The sequence below is a fragment of the Dasypus novemcinctus genome, chromosome X (assembly GCF_030445035.2).
Source record: "Dasypus novemcinctus isolate mDasNov1 chromosome X, mDasNov1.1.hap2, whole genome shotgun sequence".
Lineage (NCBI taxonomy): Eukaryota > Metazoa > Chordata > Mammalia > Cingulata > Dasypodidae > Dasypus > Dasypus novemcinctus.
In genome coordinates this window covers 25,500,306-25,516,342 of record NC_080704.1, presented here as the reverse complement: position 1 = coordinate 25,516,342, position 16,037 = coordinate 25,500,306, and the positions used below count along the sequence as shown (strand labels likewise).

The 16,037-nt window shown below is 37.2% G+C and overlaps 1 pseudogene; it reads right to left on the bottom strand.

Annotated features, from left to right (window-relative positions):
- Nucleotides 1–1,048: 1,048 nt before the first annotated feature.
- On the bottom strand, nt 1,049–13,283 carry LOC101418674 (serine/threonine-protein phosphatase 6 catalytic subunit pseudogene; annotated as a pseudogene).
- Between the last annotated feature and the right edge of the window lie 2,754 nt (nt 13,284–16,037).

Here is a 16,037-nt window from a genome sequence, read left to right as displayed (position 1 = left end):
TCCATTGCTAGAATCACAAGAAGTCTATAGTAGAATACCAGTAAGTCTACACTAGTCTTTATTTTATTCCCCAATCCTGAGGACTCTGGGATGGTGATGCCCACTCCACTCTAATTAAGAGCAGCTTCGATCCCATATGGCTGATGGGTGGGACTCTCTTGCTTGCAGTTGTAGACTCTCTCAGTTCCTTGGTGTGGTTGTTGTCCATCCTCACCTCCTTGTTAGCTGTCCTGGATGAGTCCAATGAACTGGGGAGTAGGTATTGCAACTCTGCTGAGGCTCAGGGCCCAGCTGGCCCATGGATAGCCCAGAGATTCAAGTCTCTTGGACATATAACTACCAACTCCAGCGCCAACTAGAGGTTCAATAAAAGGGACAGAAAAGGCATGTGTAATGAAGTCACATCTGAGTCCAACTCCGTCACACTCAGGAGCACAAACTCCAAAGTAGGGCCCACTGGCAAGGCACCAAACTCCAGAGCCATCAGCCATGACCTTAGGACCTGGTGTCTTTGTAGCCCTCAGGAGCCCCACTACTTGGGGTAGTATCTACTTTGACTGTCTATGAGATCCTGCAGAGACGTGTGTAAGCATTACCTCTCTGATGACCTCCCTACTCACTTTTTTTAGCCCATTAGACCAATTTATTTTATATCCATTTAAAATATCCAACAAAGGACAATGAATTTTACAGCTGGGACAGGTATACATAACTCGCCGCAGTCACAGACCATCGTACCCCCTGAATAACAACTTTGCTGCTGAAATTTCTTAAAACTTAAACTAAAACAAAAAGCTGAATGATACAAAAAGGAGGAGTATTTTGGTGTAGTCTTTTCTAATTGACTTTTTTTTAAAAAGCAAATGCATCCTGTTTCCCCCAGACCAGTAAATAAGCAAGAGCTACATGCAGCAGTGTGAGTATTAAGACATTTCTCAAGTCTTCTCAAATAAGTCCAAGGTGGGGAAGGGATGAGGGGGAAAATTGATAGAAAAACATTGATAGACACCATAACAATAAATTTAGATAATTTAAAATAAAAAAGGCAAGAGGCAGCATTTCAGCAGCAAAGTGCTCAATAAAAATTATATTGTAGAGGGTCATACACGAAAATTGGGGTAAAAAGAGGGCAGGAAAATGGGTCAGCAGGATGGGCGAAGGCCTCAAAGGAAATACGGCATCATTGTTCTGGGAGGAATAACACGCTCTGAATCTGGAACTGCCCGGAATAACTTTGGTTCTCTTGTATTTACATCTTTGAAGACCATGATGGAGGCAATTATTTCCACAATGATAGCCATAGTTAGGAGCAGACCATACTGTTACCAACTTCTCGTCAAACATAAATTTATAGCCTTCATGCACTAGTTGGTGTGCTCTGCAGATGAGTTTTAAGTTGTTGATATGAACAAATTCATTTGTGACCTTTGCTCCAAAAAGCCAATCTGCTCCTCGAGGACTGATTGCCCAAGTGTCTACATCTTCAGGATCTGACCAAACCAGGTCACAAAATGCTCCTTTATGAGGAATTTCCTGATTCCATTCAATAGTTCGAATCTGATCCAGTGTTTTGACATCGGAAGGTAAACCACCATGAACACACAAAATTTGCTCATCTATTAAAGCTGCTACTGTGAGCATGTGAAAAACTTTAGTATAATATCTCCATGCATTCGCATTTCCATATTTGGTTTGGCACTCATCATAAAATCCACATACTTGTGTTATCTGTCTACTTTCATGATTTCCTTGCAAGAGTGTAATACGATCAGGCCATTTAGCCGTTAGTGCAAGAAGATAAGTGAAAGTCTCCAAACTATAATAATCTCTGTCTACAAAGTCACCCATAAATATGTAGTTTGTGTCAGGAACCTAACCTCCAGTTCTGAATAGTTCACAAAGGTCATAAAACTGTCCATGTATGTCTCCACACACTGATACTGGTGTTGATACTGGCTGAACATTTGACTCTTCCAAGAGGAGGTCACAAACATAGTCATATAACCACTTTAGGTCGTTCTCCGGCAGGTACTTGCACAGCCATGCTATCTCCACATACTTGTCCAAGTCTAGTGGCACTATTTTAGAAATACAAGCCGCGACGCAGCGGCTGCGGGAGTGGGGGCAGCAGGACCAGTAGTGGATGTTGTAGCGGCTACAGCTGCGAAGATCCTCCCTACTCACTTAGTCATAAACTCATTTGTCTTTACCATTTCCCCCTTTTATTCAAGGTCTTTTCCCAGTTGCATCGCCAACCAGTGCTTGGTAGTAATTCCTTAGTGCCAGGAAGGCTCATCCCCAGGAGTCATGTGCCATGTTGGAGGGAAGGTAATGCATTTATATGCTAAGTTTGGCTTAGAGAGTGGCTACATTTAAGCAACATGGAGGCTCTCAGGGGGTAACTCTTAGGCACCCTGCAGCTCTAGGCCTAGTTGAAATTTCAAGTGCAAAGGGCTCATAAACATGTTTGTCAGTATCAAGGTCCCATCAAAGGACTATCCTTCTTCACTGGTCATTGCCACTGTACTTGGGGGATTGTCGCTGTTCCCTTAGAGAATGTGGCAGAGTCCCCAGGATGGGAATTCAGTATTCTTTCAGTAGTAGTTGTGTGAATCTCTACTCACTGTGGCAATACCCCATGAATGTTTGAACTTATTTATATACTTTATATGTATGCCCAGGTGAACTTCCTCTCATGTATCTCCCATCATTGACACCCCACACCAATGGTCTTCCCTTGCCATAGTTGAACCCTTCAGTGATCCAAAACTTCTTAAAAAATGAAGCCAAGTATATTGCCAAATTCAGTTAGTATGAAAATGAGATAGTAATGACAGGTTTAAACATAAGAAATAAAATACATAATAATTTAGAAAAACTAAAATAAAGGTATTAAAAACATGAAAAATATTTTAATTTTTTTTATGTTTTGCCTTTCTTCACTGTAATAACTGTTGTCCTGTATGTACAGTGGCAATTTCTTCCATTTTGTCCTCAGTGTCTTACTTTTTTTTTTCATTATATCTTCAAAGAAGTTTAAGGTCACAATACAGTCACATACAGAATATAGGGACTCCTATATACCCAACATTCTCCCCTTTCCCCCTTTCCCTATTAGTAAATCATATCTTGATACATTCTGTTGATCTAGTCATTCTATGAATTTAATCATTTTGAAGAAATCTTTCTTGGTGCCTTCTGACCTGTTCCAAGCAGGAGTGGTTGCCCTTTACTCCTGGACATAGCTATTATGCTGAGATAACCCTTCATTATTATCCTGGGATTCCTTTCACTTCTTTCTATGTTGTATAATCCATTTCCTGGAAACCATTTCTTCTCTCTCATTTTGTTGGAGAAATAGAGTATAAAAATACATTTTCTTAAAACTATGCAGATATGAATATGCCTTTTTATTCTACTGCACAACTGGCCATAAAATCCTAGGCTGGAAATAGTTTCCCTGAAAAATGTGAAGTCAGGCATTGTGCGTTCATGGATTGGAAGACTCGACATAGTGGAGATATCAGTTATCCACAAATTGATATATAGGTTTAATGGATTTATATCCCAGCAGGGTTTTTTTAATAGACGTGAACAAGCTTATTCTAAAATTGATATGGAAAGACACAATCCTTAGATGACTTTAAACCATCTTGAAAAAGAATAATAAAGTAGGGGAATCACTCTACGTAATATTAAGACTTACCATATATCTATAGTAAGTTAGACAACGTGCTATTGGCAGGGGGATAGAAACATAGATTAATGGGACACACAAATATGCCTAATTTATTTATTTTTTTTAAGGAGGTACTGGGGATTGATCCCAGGACCTTGTACATGGGAAGCAGGCACTCAACTACTGAGCTACACCCACTCCCCAGGGTTTTTTTGTTTGTTTGTTTTTGTTTTTAAGAAGTACCAGAGATTGAACCCAGGATCTCCTACATGGAAAGCAATTGCTCAACCACTGAGTTATACCTGCTCCCTTGATTTATTTTTGACAAAGGGAGAATTCAATTTAATGGAGGGGGGATAACTTTATCAACAAATGATGCTGGAATAACTGGATGTCCATATGCAAAAGAAAAGAAAAAAAAACATTGACCTAAACTTTATACCTTATACAATATAAAAAATAGCTAAAAATGTGTCACAAAATTAATTGCAAAACATAAAACTATATAACTTTTAGAAAGAACTATATAGGAGGAAATTTTCAGGATCGAGAGCTAAACAAGACTTCTTAGACTTGACATTCAAAAACATATCCATAGTAGGAAAACTTGAAAAACAGAACCTCATCAAGATTCAAAACCTTTATTTTACAAAAGACCCTGTTATGATGAAAAGACAAGCTATAGGCTGAGAGAAAATATTTGCAAACCATGTATATGACAAAGGACTATTATCTAGGAAATATAAAGGATTCTTGTAACTCAATGTTAAAAAAAATCCAATTAGAAAATGGGCAAAGACATGCACAAACATTTCATAGACAAAGATATACAAATGGTAAATGAGCACATGAAAAAAATTCAACTTTATTAGCCATGGGAAATGCAGATTAAAACCACAATGAACCACTTATCTCAATTGCTAAAATAAAAACATGACAACACCAAATACTGGTGAGAATATGGAGAAACTGTGTGTCTCATATATTGCTGGTGAGAATATAAAATAGTACAGCTTTTCTGGCAAACAGATTGGCAGTTTCTTAGAAACTAAACATCCAACTGCCGAAATCCCAGAAATTGTACTCCTAACTTTTAAATCTTCAATTGATGTTTTGTTTTGCTATCATATTTTTAATGTCCAAAACTTAATTTTTATTTTATTAACATTCTTTTATTTTTAAATAGCATCCTATTTTTGTGTCATGGATATGATATGTAGTGCCTTTTTTTCCCATCTGAACTTCCCCCGAAAACTCATGATTATTCTAATACCATTTGATTTTAGGAGAAGTGTGATGAGGAAACACAGGAGTGGAGACAGCAATCTTAACCAACTGAAGGCAAAGTTTTACAAAAACTCATGGCCATGTGAACACATTGCCTGGGTCCCTCTTAGGGTATGGAAGAGGTAGAGGCGGGGGTGGTGCTATGCAAATAAGGAGTCCTGAAGTTGAAGCTTTAATTAGTTTCATGGTAACTCTACCTGTGACCCTATATAATTTTTTGGCTACTCATTCTATCATCTCTGTCATTCTGGAGCTATTGATTTTTGGGGAGGCTCTGGGTATCGTGTCCTTTTAAAATTTCTTTTGCTTGCTTATTTTTCATTTCCTCCAAGTTATTCTCATATCTGTATATTTTTGTTTCTCTCTTTCATGACTTATCTTTCTTCATATGACTTATAATCCTTGTTTGTGTTTCAGTCATCTCAACTAACAGAAATTTCTGACAGGTGTACTGCTGCAAGCCTTCTTCCCTTTGGGCCCCATGTTGGGTGCCAGTTGCTGTGATCAGCTCAGCGATAGGTTGGCTCAAAGGGAAGGCAATGCAGAGCTTTATGAAATAAAAAGACATCAAGAGAGACACAAGAGAGGAGATAAAGATGGGACCAGGGGACTCACAGCTTCTGGCACTGAGAGCTTCAACCCTAGTTTCCACATCATATTTATTGGAAACTACCAAGCAGCTGTTTGCTATCTGAACTGCAACATCATCTACAATAATAGGAAACAACTGCAACATCCACAACAATAGAACAGGTGCAACATTTACAATAAGGAACAGATCATACAAAGTTCAAATACAATCTCAACTCTTTTTCCCACAGTGTACGGTGGCGATTGTTAACTGTGGGCCTCAGTGTAGGCTGATAAAAAATGTACCACTTTGGCACTTTGGCAGGGAACCGCTGACACCAGAATTTTTATGTTCTTTCCTCTTTTCTTCAGGAAATAATCCTTTCATCCATGGCATGAAGGATACAGCCCTGGCTTCTAGATTTGGGAGAACTAGCCAGGGCCCCTCTTTTCAGCATATAGAGTTCCCTCAATCCACATGTGTCTGTTGTTGTTTCATATTAGATTGTTGCCCTCAGTTGTGCATGGTTTCTCCCATACCCTCTATTTAACCCTCTCCCTGTCTATATGATTATCTCTTTAATTTTATCCCCAGAATACCAGAGAATTCTTGACCAGCTGCACTAACTGGGGAAATCTGGGGAAGATAAGTGCTTTATATTTCAAAATGTCCTTCTGCTTTTAGTTTCACCTCCCCTCCTGGTTCCAGAATCCAGAGTGTTGCCGATTCCTCTCTATAAATATGTTGCTTCTTGGCTTTCCCCACTACCAGCTTAGGATTTGGCTTTCTTTGGTTTAGTTTCCACTCATCCATCCAGTTTCACACTTCCAAATTTTGTTGATGTTGTCTTCTCTTTCATTCATGTTTTCTTGGTAGGTTCATTCCTTTAAAATTCATTTACTCCTGTTTAAATAGACTTTTGAACATGTATATGTAAAGGTATATATTCAATCTGCCATTTTACCAGGACATCTGTTGATACAATTTTCTATCCTCAAACTGGCAAATGCAAATAAAAATTAAAAGTTTGATAGTGCCAAGTTTTGGTGAGAATGTGAAGCAATTGGGACATTAAAAGAGTGTTTAAGTTAGTATTACCCCTTTAGAAAACCTTTTGCCATGCTTACTGAATTGATATCTATAACCAACAGCCCAGAAAATTTATCATAAAAATATTTCAAACGTACAAAATACACTATGTAGGAGAGTGGATGTAGCTCAAGTGGTTGAACACCTGCTTCCCATGTACGAGGTCCTGGATTCAGTCCCCAGTACCTCCTAAAAAATACTTTATGTGTATATATATGGAAAAAAAACAACAACAACCACCCATGTACCTACGATCCGAACATTACCAAAATAAGTGAGGTTTCCTGAATGTCTATCCATTTTCAAACATCCACTTTCTTAGCTCTAGATATAACATCGACCTGAAAGAGGTAATGACTTACAGAATCATAAACAGCTTTAGAATATTGTTCCTTTAAACAGTGGTTTCTGTACCTGAATGAAGAATATTAAGTTTCAATATTTTTTAAGTCTTTATAATAGATGCACAACTTTGCATCATCATTTGTTTTACATTGTTTATAGATATTTTTCAAGATGGAAAAGGTACATCAAAGTAACTCTTTGACCAGTCTACAGAGTAATTTTTAAGCTTGTGTTCATACCAGAGGAATGGTGGAAGTATTGAAGTTTTTTAATCCCAGAAGGCTGAAGAAATCAGGCCCATGTTTTCCATCCTTTAAAGAAAAGGAACATTTCTGCAAGAGACTGCCTTAAGGAAAAACATCACTATGCTTTCAGTTACTGAAGTGGAAGAGTTTCCTGTAACTTTCAAACTATCTTCATGTATTTTATTTTAGAATTGCTTTGAACACTTACAAAAAGTAAGCCCAGTGATTCAAACAAGCATAAGTAGCAGCACTGTGCTGACCACTCTGGTCCAATTCCCCAAACCCAATGTCAGATCATGCCCTTCTTAGCACCAAGAGAGAAGAGTTCTACTGCAGAGCTTGATTACGCGAATGCTTTTAAATTATGTATGAAGTGTTCACTGAAGCATTCTGAAAGCTCCAATTACATACACAGTTACTGTTTACCTCATGTGGATGGAGAAATAGAAAATATACTCTCAAGCATAAAAAAGTTTCCTGTTTCAGATGGATGACCTATTAATTTGTTGTATTCTCTTCTCCTTTAAAACCAAAAAGGACCACTTGTTCGTGTTTCTTTAATTTTATTTCCCCAACTTAAATAATAAATAAATGCCATAAAATAGTTTAAAGTCTTTATATTAAATTCATCTTCATTAGCTTGACGGTGATGCTAGAAAATATTCTCCATGTAAATAAAAGTGATGTTGTAATTTTCCAACTGTTTCTCATTTTTGTACTCTTGAAAGGTTTCCACATTTTTGAATCACTATGCAAAGTCCAAAGCTATAGCAGCTTAGAGTTTTGGATGATGGGACTTTAATTTCCTGTGAGAATTACATTTAGCCCGTATATATATACACTTCATAATCCTCTTCTGGAAAAGAACCCCAATCTGGCTAAAGGAAAAGATAAAAATTCTAAGATAGAAGGAATCTGGGTTTCTGGCCAAAATTTCTACTTCTAAGGAAAGATATCAGAACCTAACAGTATTCATACAATCTTCCTCCTCAGTAATACACATGTCAATAATAATATACTAATACTAACAATAGATAGTATTTATTCCAGTTCATGCTTTTCCACTATTTTACTTACATCTTCTCATTTAATCATCACAAAAGCTCTAAGAAGCTAGTGGGCTGGATGAACTATTGTCAACTTGTCTTCATCACCACCTCCTTTAAGATCTCCTAATGCACTGCAGAGAAGAAAATGTGAAATAGGTTTCCCAGAATCCCCACCACCACCTTCTTATATTGTTCTAGGGTTGGGTCTGCCAAAAAGAGGCACTAGGATACGATATGGGAGATTTTGAGAGATGTGTGAACAAATATAAAATTCAAAGAGCTGACATCTGAGGGAGCTCTTGCATCTCACTGCTGCAGATTGAGTGTTTTGGGCATTTTCCATAGATTCTTTGAATTGCAGCAGTCCCAGTGAGTTTTTAAGTATCACCTGCTTGAGCGCTTCATCCCTAGACTTTTCTGGCCACTTCCTTAAACTTTGCTTCCCTGGAACTTCCAAAGTTTATGGACGTTTCTCATCTCCTGTATTAAAATTTTTCATACTTGAAGTATACAGAGTGACTTTTTTTCCCCTGGCTGTACTTGAAGGACTTCAGTTAAGGCAGAACATGCCATTGGAACTTCCTATCTTCCAGGGGTCACATCTGTGTCTGGAGATTGAGGCAAAGCCCACAGGAATGGAGTAGACCACTGAGTAGGTGGAGGCAGTCCTGAATGTTTAACAAAATCAGATTAAGAGACTATAGCACCAAAGTTTCCCCCAAGAACCCGGTTCCATATAGGCTCCCCCATCATCCACTCAAAGGATCATCAGCTATATAAAAAGGAATAGAAAGGAATACATAGCCCTGATACTATTGCTCTAAGTAGATGAAGACCAACTATCCTCACACAAACTAAGAAGAAATCACCTACAATATATTCAAGCTAACAGAAGTTCCAAACCAATGATTCTCAAGGGTGGGGTGAATTCTACCACCCTCCAGGGAACATTTTTGGAAACCTTTGTGACTCCATTATAAGCCACATTGCATTTTTATATATATAAAATTTTACTGAAGTGTATCATTCATACATGAACATATATAAAAATAATTGTATAGTAAAAGTTGTGAACTTACAAAACAAACATCCATATCATCACACAAGGCCTCCATACATCACCCCACCACCAACACCTTGCATTGTTGTGAAACATTTGTTACAGACTATGAAATAGCATCATCAAAATATTACTACTCGGGGCGGCAGACTTGGCCCAGTGGTTAGGGAGTCCGTCTACCACATGGGAGGTCCGCGGTTCAAACCCCGGGCCTCCTTGACCCATGTGGAGCTGGCCCATGCACAGTGCTGATGCGCGCAAGGAGTGCCGTGCCATGCAGGGGTGTCCCCCACGTAGGAGAGCCCCATGCGCAAGGAGTGCGCCTGTGAGGAGAGCTGCCCAGCGCGAAAGAAAGTGCGGCCTGCCCAGGAATGGCTTCACACTCACGGAGAGCTGACACAAGATGATGCAACAAAAAGAAACACAGATTCCTGTGCCACTGACAACAACAGAAGCGGACAAAGAAGATGACGCAGCAAACAGACACAGAGAACAGACAACCGGGGTCGGGGGAAGGGGAGAAAAATAAATAAATAAATAAATCTTAAAAAAAAATATTACTACTCGGGGATTGGATGTGGCTCCAAGCAGTTCAGCACCTGCCTCCCACATGGGAGATCCCATGTTCAGTTCCTGGTGCCTCCTAAAGAAAAAACCAAAACACAATGAGCAGACAATGTGCAGAAAAACCAACGAGTAGACGAGTGCAAACAGTGAGCAAAAAAACGAGCAAAAACAATGAGCAAACAGACGAGGAAGACATTTTGGGGAGGGGAGGGGAATATTGCTACTAACTATAGCCCATATCTCACACTTGTTGTATTCCCCCATCCAACCCACCTGATTATAAACACCCTGTATTAGTATTATACATTGATACATTTGTTATAGTTCATGAGAGAACATTCTCATATTTGTCCTGTGAACTACAGTCCACCTTCCACCACTGGATTACTATTATGCAGTCCCATATTTTGTACAGTCCATTCAAAGTGTATGCTCACTGGCTCTTATTTTTATCACAGAGTTGTGCTGTCATCAAGTCTGTCAGTTTTAGAGTGTTTTCATTACTCTAAAAGGAAAAATTCCATAATCCCTTATCCCCCTCATAATTGCCTCTTAGAAATAATACACAATATCTTCTTTGCCATTGCTGCAAAAATATTACATTACTGTTATCTATCGTCCATAAGTTACATTAGTGGTAATTTCCCATGTAGCACCATATTTGTAACACTTTGTAAAGAAGAACATTCTTATATTTATACTATTAACTAGAACCTTCATCCACCACAAAAATCACTGTTATACATACCCAAGATTATTTTCTAGTTTCCTTTCAATTGACATTTATGTCCATAGATTACCCCTTTAAGTCACAATCTCATTTATATATCAGCAGTATTATACTCACCATAATGTGTTGCCATGAACTCTATTCATTTCCACATTTTTACAACAAACGTTTATTAAAAATTCCATTTTCAAACCACATTCTATTTTCTAGTAACCTATACTCTAGAGTTTATTTCCGTGAGTTTACACATTGTGTTTAGTTCATATTAGTGAAACCATATAAAATTTGTCCTTTTGTGTCTGGCTGATTTCACTCAATATATTATCCTCAAGATTCATTCATGTTGTCATATACATCCCAAATTTGTTTCTTCTTACAGCTGAATAGTATTCCATCATATGTATATACCACATTTTGTTTAGCCTTTCATTCATTGATGAACACTTGGGCTGGTATCCACATTTTAACAATTGTGAATAATGCTGCTATGAAAATCAGTGTGCAGATCTTAGTTCGTATCCTTGCTTTAAGATCTTCTGAATAATTTCCTAGTAACAGGATTGCTGGATCATATGGCAGTTCTATATTCAGCTTCTTGAGATACTGCCAAACTGTCTTCCACAGAGGCTGCACCATTCTACATTCCCACTAATGGTGAAGGAGTGTTCCTATTTCTCTACATCTTCTCCAGCACTTGTAGTTTTCTGATTTTTTGATGATGGCCATTCTGTAAGGGGTGAAATGGTATCTTATTTGTACAGTTGTTCTGTATTTCCCTAATATCAACTGATGTTGAACATTTTTTCATCTCTTTTTGGCCATTTGTATCTCCTTTTTGGAGAAATTTCTATTTAATCTTTTCCCATATTTTAATTAGGTTACTTGCTTTTTTTATCATTGAGTTGTATGATCTCTTTGTATAAAATTGATATCAAACCCTTGTCAGATATGTAGTTTCCAAATATTTTCTCACATTGTGTAGACTGCCTTTTTACTTTCTTGACAAAATCTTTTGAAGACCAAAAGTGTTTAATTTTGAGGAGATCCCATTTATTTATTTTTTCTTTCAATGCTTGCGCTTTGGGTATAAGGTTTAAGAAATATTGCTACTACAAGATCTTGACAATGTTTTCCTACATTTTCTTCTAGGTCTAGGAGTTTTAAGGTTATAGCTTTTATATTTAGGTCCTTGATCCATTTTCAGTTAATTCTTGTATAAGGTGTGACATAGAGGTCTTCTTTCTTTCTTTTGAATATGAACATCCAGTTTTCCCAGCACCATTTGTTGAATGGACTGTTCTTCCTGAGCTGTGTGGGTATTTGACAGGCTAGTCAAAAATCACTTGACCATAGATGGGAGGGTCTATTTCTGAGTTCTCAGTTCAGTTCCATTGGTCAATCTGTCTGTCTTTATGCCACTATCATGCTGTTTTTACCACTGTAGCTAAATATGATTAAAGTCAGGAAGTGAGAGTCCTCCAACTTCATTCTTCTTTTTTAAGATATTTTTGGCTCTTCAGAGTCCCTTACCCTTCCAGATAAATTTGATAATTGGCTTTTTCATTTCTGCAAAAAAAAAGTCTTTTGGGATTTTTATTGCAATTGCATTGAATCTGTAAACCAGTTTGCATAGAATTGACATCTTACCTACATTTAGTCTTCCAATCCATGAACAAGGAATGTTCTTGCATTTATTTAGGTCTTCTTTGGTTTCTTTTAGCAGTGTCTTGTAGTTTTCTGAATACAGGTCCTTTATGTACTTAGTTAAGTTTATTCCTAAATATTTGATTCTTTTAGTGGCTACTATAAATGGCATTTTTTTCCTGAATTCCTCCTCAGATTGCTCACAAGTAGTGTAAAGACGCTACTGATTTTTGCATATTAATCTCATGTTTGGCCACTTTGATGAACACTTCTATTAGTTCTATTAGCTTTGTAGTAGATTTTTGGGATTTTCTAGATATACAATCATATCATCAGTGAATAGCAAATGTTTTACTTCTGCCTTTCCTATTTGGGTGACTTTTATTTCTTTATCATGCCTAATTTCTCTGGCTAGAACTTCTAGCATAACAATGAATAACAGTGGTGACAGTGGGCATCCTTGTCTTATTCCCAATCTCAGTAAGAAAGCTTTCAGTCTTTCACTGTTGAGTACAATGCTAGCTGTGGGTTTTTCATATATGCACTTTACTATATTGTGAAATCTGCCTTCTATTCCTATCTTTTGGAGTGTTTTTATCAAGAAAGGACACAGTATTTTGTCAAATGCCTTTTCTACATCAATCAAGAGGATCATGTGATTTTTTTCTTCAATTTATTAATGTGGTTTATTACAGTAATTGATTTTCTTGTGTTGAACCACCCTGCATAACTTGAATAAAACCCACTTGATCGTGGTGTATAATTATTTTAATGTACTTTTGGATTTGGCTTGCAAGTATTTTGTTGAGGATTTTTGCGTGTATAGTGATGTGAGAAATTGTCTTTAATTTTCTTTCCTCATAGTATACCTGGTTTTGGTATTAGGATGATGTTGGCTTCATAGAACATGTTTGGTAGTATTCCTTCCTGTTCAATATTTTGGAAGACCTTGAGCAAAATTGATATTCGATCACCTTTGAATGTTTGGTAGATTTCACTTGTTCCTGGGCTTTCCATCTTTGGGAGTTTTTTTTCTGTTTGTTTTGTTTTGTTTGAAGTACCAGAGCCAGGGATTGAACCCAAGACTTCATATGTGGGAAGCCAGTGCTCAACCACGGAGCCACATCAGCTCCCCTTTGGAAGGTTTTTGATGACCATTTTGATCTCTTTACTTGTGATTGGTTTGTTGCAGTCTTCTATTTCTTCTATGGTGAGTGTAGGTTGTTCATATGTCTCTAGGAATTTGTCCATTACATCTACATTGTCTAGTTTGTTGGCTTACAGTTGATCATAGTATCCTCTTATTATCTCTCTTACGATATTATCTCTCTTACGATATTATCTCTCTTATGTCCCTCTCTCATTTCTGATTTTATTTGCAGCTTCTCTCCTTTTCTCTTTGTCAGTCTAGCTAAGGGTTTGTCGATTTTGTTGATCTTGAAGAACCAAGGTTTGGTTTCACTGATTCTCTTTATTGTATTTTTTCTCAATTTCATTTATTTCTGCTTTGATCTTTACTATTTCTTTCCTTTGGCTTGGTTTGAGATTAGTTTGCTGTTATTTTTCTAGTTCCTCCAAATGTGCAGTTAAGTCTTCAATTTTAGCTCTTTCTTCTTTTTTAATGTAAGCTTATAGGGATATAAATTTCCCTCTCAGCACTACCTTTTCTGTGTCCCATAGGTTTTGATATGTTGTGTTCTCATTTTCATTCATCTCAAGATATTTACTGATTTTTCTTGCAATTTCTTCTTTGACCCACTAATTATTTAAGAGTGTTTTTAATCTCCATGTATTTGTTGATTTTTCCCATTTTCCATCCATTATTGACTTCTAGCTTCATTCTATTATGATCAGGGAAAGTGTTTTTTATAATTTCAGGCTATTTACATTTATTGAGACCTGTCTTGTGACCCAATATATAGTCTATCCTGGAGAATGATCCATGAGCACTTGAAAAGAATGTATATCCTACTGTTTTGGGGGTGTAATGCTCTATAAATATCTGTTAGGTATCCTTTATTCATCAAGCTTTCTGTTTCATCATCCACTGTCCAGATATTCTATCAATGCTGAGAATGGTGTATTGAAGTCTCCAACTATTATTATAGAGACATTTATATCTCACTTCAGTTCTACCAGTGTGTGCTTCATGTACCTTGAGGCACCCAGATTAGGTGCATACCCTATAGTTATTTCTTCTTGGTGTATTGCCCCTTTTATTAATATATAATATCCTTGTTCATATTTTATAACAGTTTTACATTTAAAATAGATTTTGTCTGATATTAGTATCACTACTATAGATCTTTTTTGGTTATTATTTGTGTGAAATATCTTTTTCCAACCTTCACTCTTAACCTGGTTTTGTCCTTACACCTGAGGTGAATCTCTTGCAAACAGCATATTGAGTGATCATATTTTTTATCCATTCTGTCAGTCTATGTCTTTTGATGTTATTTTTAAAATGTTTATTTTAATTATTTATTTCTCCCCACCCCCTCATTGTTTTTCATTTGCTATGTATGCTTGTTGTGTGCTGGTCTTCTTTTCAGGAGGCACCAGGAACTGAACCCAGGACCTCTGATGTGGGAAAGAGGTGCCTAATCACCTGAGCCACCTCCATGGTCTGCTTTGTTGTGTCTCTCATTATGTTTTCCTCATGTCTCTTGTTGCATCATCTTGTTGTGTCAGCTTGCTGCATCCTGCCCATTACATCAGCTCACTGTCTTGCTCATCTTCTTTAGGAGGCACCAGTCACCAAAACTGGGACCTCCCATGTGGTAGGTGGGAGCTCAATCATTTGAACTACATCTGCTTCCCTGTCTATGTCTTTTGATTAGGGAATTAATTCTTTGACATTTAATGTTATTACTGTAAAGTCATTTCTTATTTCATCCATTTTATCCTTTGGCTTTCCATTATCACATCTTACTGTTGTCTGTCTTTTTTCCCTTTCAGTTACCCTTACTAATAATCTTCATTTCTGCACTCTTCTCCAAGTCTCTCATCCTTGTTTTTTCCTTTAAGGTTGTAGCACCCTCTTTACTGTCCTTTGTAAATCTGATCTTTTGTCAACATACTCTCTCAGTTTCTGCTTGTCTGCAAAGACTTTAAACTCACTCTCATTTTTGAAGGGTATTTTGCTGGATGAAGAATTCTTGGCTGACAGTCTTTCTCTTTCAGTACCTTGAATACATCATACCACTTCCTTCTTGCCTCCATGATTTCTTATGAGAGATTGGCATTTAGTCTTATTGAAGTTCCCTCATATGTGATGCAGTGCTTTTCTGTTGCTGCTTTCAGAATCCTCTCTTCATCTCTGGTATTTGTTCTTCTTATTAGTGAGTGTCTTGGAGTAGGTCTATTCAGAGCTATTCTGTTTGGGGTGTGTTGTCCTTCTTGGCTTTTAATATTTATGTCTTTCATAAGAGTTGGGAAGTTCTCAGTCATTATTTCCTCAGATACTCTTTCTGCCCCTTTTCTGTTCTCTTCCCCTTCTGGGGCACTGATAATGTATATGTTTGTGTGTTTCACATTGTCATTCAATTTCTTGAAACCTTGTTACATTTTTTCCATTATTTTCTCTTTCTGTTCTCCTATGTTTTCAAGTTCAGATGTTCTGTCCTCGATTTCACTAATTCTGTTCTCTGTCAATTCAAATCAGCTCTTACATGCATCTAATGTATTTTAATCTCATCCATTGTGTCTTTCATTCCCATAAGCCCTTGACTTTTCTTTTCAGGCTTTCAAATTGTTCTTTATGTTCACCCA